The following is a 5,485-nucleotide window of genomic DNA, read 5'->3' as shown; positions in this document are numbered from 1 at the left end:
GGGGGGGCAAATCCATGGACCCTCTCCAGGCTATTAATATCTGCCCTCAGTCACTGGCTTTACTATTCTGGCGGAGAAAATTGCGCGGGAGCCCATGCCAATTTTTTCCGCAATTTAACCCTTAAATTTAATAGCTACAGCGCCCAAATTTTGCACATACACACTACTAACATTAATAGTGTGGAATATGCAAAAAAAATGGGAATATGACATGGTTTACTATATATAAACCATGTCTCATATCATGTCGGGTTTAGGAAGGAGAAATGAAAAGCCGACAATTGAATTACCGGCTTTCTGCTATATCGCGCTGAAGTAAATATAAATATATAGAGATTTTCCATTCACTTGCATTGGGTTTCGTGTTTTGGCCGATCCCCCGACCCCGACTTTTCAAGATAATCGGCCCATTTCACTCGACTCGACTTTTGAGAAAGTCGGGTTTCGCGAAACCCGACTCGACCTCAAAAAAGGTAAAGTCGCTCAACCCTAAGCACCACTGTATATCATCAATACCATATGTGGATAATTTACATGTTATCAGAGGCGAAGCTAGAGTTTCAGCTCAGGGGGAGCAAAACATCTGAGTGGGTTGCTAACCAAGTAACCCCGATTACAACTATGGTGGTACCCTAATAATGGCCAAAGACTCGACTGCTACTGAAAATAAATCACTATACAAAGACCAACACTAATATTACCGCCATATAGTAAATATATAGTGGTAGATACCAGTGCTGCAAAGCATACAAATCAAAATACAGTTTTAGATGGTGACTTACAGCTGATGTTCTTTCTGATGGAGTCGTTCACGTTTCCCATCTTTTCCATCTGGCCCATACTGCCATGACGACTTCTCCAGCCAGGACTCATCTGCAGAGAACTTGACTTCTCACAATTCCAGCCCCATCCCCATCTATTCTCAACGTGCACTACACAACCTCCTCATCCTGTTGTGACCACAATACTGAGCCGCTGCTACTGTGTGTATCCCTATTACCGCACCTGCTGTGTGGTACAAAAACAGGGCTCCTCTTAGTACATCAAATAATAATGCCCACCACTGTGCCCCTTACATAATAATGCCTCCTTTGTGCCCTCTAGATGGTAAAATTAACCTCTAGAATATAGTAATGCCCTGTGCAAGTGCCCTAGAAAACAGTGCCCACATTTTGCCTGCTATAAAGTACTAATGTCCCCCGTGTGAAACTTTGACAGTCACAATATCCTTCGTGCATGTATAACAATAAGTGCCCACTTAACATTAATAATGTCCCCATCAGACTTCCCATGTACAGCTCCCCTCTGCACAATGTCACAACTCCCTTATACACAGTATGCTGTCCCAACAGATCCGCTTTACACAGTATGATGTCCCTACAGCTCCTCTATCAACCACATAATGTCCAAAAACTATACGATGCCTCCACAGTAATACCCACACTTATGATGGTCCCACAGTAGCCTCCACACTGTACAGTATAATGGCCCCTTAGTAGCCCCCACACCGTTTGATGGAAACCATACTGTACAATGTTCCCTCACTGTATAAAGTCTCCCTCACTGTGTGACAGCCCCAACAGTAGTCCCTAACCTGTATGATGGCCTCCATAGTAGTCCTCCACACAGAATATTGGCCCCCTTAGTAGCCACCACTCTGTAAGATGGCTCACTTAATAGACATCACTCTGATGGCTCCACTAAAAGCCCTGACTCTGTAGGAAGGCCCCCTTATTAGCCCTCACTCTGTAGGAGGACTCCCCTAGTAGCCCCCACTCTGTAGGAGAGCTTCCTTAGTAGCTTCCAAGCTGTATGATGGTCCCCCTTAGTACCCCTAACACTGTATTATGGCCCCTTTAGTAGTGCTCATGCTGTATGATGGTATGATGGTCAACCTTAGTAGCTGACACGATGTATCATGGACCCCTTAGCAACTCACACTATGTGTGTGGTCCTGCTTGGTAACCCCACTATATGTGATGGCCCACTTAGTAGCTTAGTAACCTGATGTTTACCCTGGTTACCATCGTTAAAGTAAAAAAAACAACCACTACATACTTACCTACCGCTGTCTGTCCCCGGCGCTGTGCTTCTCTGCTCTGGCTGTGAGTACAGCGGCCGGAAAGCAGAGCGGTGACGTCACCGCTCTGCTTTCCGGCTGCCTGGCGCTCACAGCCAGTGCAAGAGGAGTGCAGAGAAGCAGAGCGCCGAGGACAGACAGCGGTAGGTAAGTATGTAGAGGTTGTTTTTTTTACTTTAACGATGGTAACCAGGGTAAACATCGGGTTACTAAGCGCGGCCCTGCGCTTAGTAACCCGATGTTTACCCTGGTTACCGGCATCGTTGGTCGCTGGAGAGCTGTCTGTGTGACAGCTCTCCAGCGACCAAACAGCGACGCTGCAGCGATCCGGATCGTTGTCGGTATCGCTGCAGCGTCGCTTAGTGTGACGGTACCTTAACTCTAGTCTCTTGTTAGTGTCCAACAGAACTGCAGCACTGGAGCACCTAAGGATTTATCTAGTGAGCACTGATTCTTTTGTTATTTTTTGGCATTTCCCTTTCAACAATTTTTTTCTGAACGCTTAAAACACCTTTAACCCCTTCATGACCAGGGGATTTTTCGTTTTTCCGTGTTCGTTTTTCGCTCCCCTCCTTCCCAGAGCCATAACTTTTTTATTTTTCCGTCAATTTGGCCATGTGAGGGCTTATTTTTTGCGGGACGAGTTGTACTTTTGAACGACATCATTGGTTTTAGCATGTCGTGTACTAGAAAACGGGAAAAAAATTCCAAGTGCGGTGAAATTGCAAAAAAAGTGCAATCCCACATTGGTTTTTTGTGTGGCTTTTTTGCTAGGTTCACTAAATGCTAAAAATGACCTGCCATTATGATTCTCCAGGTCATTACGAGTTCATAGACACCAAACATGACTAGGTTATTTTTTATCTAAGTGGTGAAAAAAAATTCCAAACTTTGCTAAAAAAAAAAAAAAAAAATTGCGCCATTTTCCGATACTCGTAGCGTCTCCATTTTTCGTGATCTGGGGTCGGTTGAGAGCTTATTTTTTGCGTGCCGAGATGACGTTTTTAAAGATAGCATTTCGGTGCAGATACGTTCTTTTGATCGCCCGTTATTGCATTTTAATGCAATGTCGCGGCGACCAAAAAAACGTAATTCTGGCGTTTCGAGTTTTTTTCCCGCTACGCTGTTTAGCGATCAGGTTAATACTTTTTTTTATTTGATAGATCGGGCAATTCTGAGCGCGGCGATACCAAATATGCGTAGATTTGATTTTTTTTTATTGATTTATTTTGATTGGGGCGAAAGGGGGGTGATTTAAACTTTTATGTTTTTTTTATTTTTTTCACATTTTTTTAAACTTTTTTTTTTAACTTTTGCCATGCTTCAATAGCCTCCATGGGAGGCTAGAAGCAGGGACAGCACGATCGGCTCTGCTACATAGCAGCGATCTGCTGATCGCTGCTATGTAGCAGAATTGCACGTGTGCTGTGAGCGCCGACCACAGGGTGGCGCTCACAGCGACGGGCTATCAGTAACCATAGAGGTCTCAAGGACCTCTATGGCTACAATGGAGACGCATCGCCGACCCCCGGACATGTGACGGGGGTCGGCGATGACGTCATTTCCGGCCGCCCGGCCGGAAGCGGTAGTTAAATGCCGCTGTCTGCGTTTGACAGCGGCATTTAACTAGTTAATAGGTGCGGGCAGATCGCGATTCTGCCCGCGCCTATTACGGGCACATGTCAGCTGTTCAAAACAGCTGACATGTCCCGGCTTTGGTGCGGGCTCACCGCGGAGCCCTGCATCAAAGCAGGGGAGCCGGCATCGGACGGTATGGTACGTCCGATGTCGGTAAGGGGTTAAATATCAATAAAGGGATTATGCCAGAATCTATTATTTTTTCAAACTCCCTGTGGACTAATTCTAATAATCCTTCTAAAGTAACCTAACTATAACTATACCTTCACATACGCTGATGTCTTACATATTTTTTAATGCCTGACTCCTCCATAATTTTGTTTAATCCTCCAGCCACTAAAATTCTGTATGTGCTTCAGATAGTCTTCCTGTGTGTTCTCAGAGCAACAATCATAATTCAGCTATTAGTTTACCAAAACTATCTAAAAAAATGAAAGAAGAGCTCTGATTCATTGCTTTCCTTCTTTGAGAGTCATTATCCTTTTGTTCACCAGGAGATAAGCTATCCTCAGAGGAGTGTGGTAGTGGTTCACTCATGGAGAAAGCAGGAGTGCTCAGCCGAGCAGAGTATTGGAAGTACACGGGGAAGATAGGAGAGCTACCTGAAGCTGGATTGATGACTTTGATGATCAGGAATCTAATGTTTATGGAGGCCTCAATAGTAAAAGGCAAGCACAAATACAGTATAGATTTAGATCTATTTATTTACCTTATTCACTTATATAGCACCATTAATTCCACAGCGCTTTACAAAGAACACTATCGTCTCCATTGGGGTTCACAATAAAAATTCCCCATCAGTATATCTTTGTAGTGTGGGAAGAAATCGGAGAACCTGGAGGAAACCCACGTCAACAAAGGGAGAAGATACAAACCATACTCCTTGCAGATGTTGTCCTTGGTGGGATTTGACCCCAGGATGCCACCGCTTTTTCAACTTCACTAAGTAGAACATGTAGAAACATATCATATACTCACAGTATTTTTACCCAAAAGTGGATATAGATATCATTAATATTCACAGATTTTTGTTCAATAAGTCACAGAAGAACAGTTTGAAATGAATAACTTGTTTGTGCAAAAGAAATAAAAAAATCTTTGTTCATTATTTGTAAAGTCAAATTTCAGAATATTTAATGATTCTTCTTTGTGTCCACAGCTACCTGATTTGTATAAATTTCACTTACTTTTCAGTCAAATTACACTGATGCACATTAATATAAATGGTTGAAGGATTAATCATTCTACTATGTCATAGCATGAAACTAGTTTCCGCTGAAAGAAAAGTTCTGTTATTATGGAAATATTTCTTTAACGTTCAGTTCAGTCTGCTAAATGGCAAAAAGCTACTGTACTACTGATGAGACCGATAATGGCACACAATCCAGAGGAACTGAGTAATGGAGATCTATCGACTTAACCACTGACAGACATGGGACAAGCCACTCCGATCACAAGGTCCCAGGGAATGGTTTGGTTATTTACCTGTATCCTGTACAGGAATCAGACCTACACTGCTGAGGTCTCTGGGTTGTATCCATGGCATATTTGCTGAAACAAAGAGGGAACTGACAGTGGAATGATAGCTACCTGGTCAGTATCAGAGTGATAAAATAACAGAAGAAAGGAACATGGTCAGGAGAATAGCCAGGTCAAGTACAGGGGGGTCATGCAGAGACATAAGTCAGACAGTAAAGCACCCTTACATTTAACAATATAACAGCATGGTGACTCAGTGGTTAGCACTGCAGCCTTGCAGCGCTGGAG

Source organism: Ranitomeya imitator, chromosome 6 (assembly GCF_032444005.1).
Source record: "Ranitomeya imitator isolate aRanImi1 chromosome 6, aRanImi1.pri, whole genome shotgun sequence".
In the NCBI taxonomy this organism is placed as follows: Eukaryota; Metazoa; Chordata; class Amphibia; order Anura; family Dendrobatidae; genus Ranitomeya; species Ranitomeya imitator.
This window is presented reverse-complemented; position numbering follows the sequence as displayed.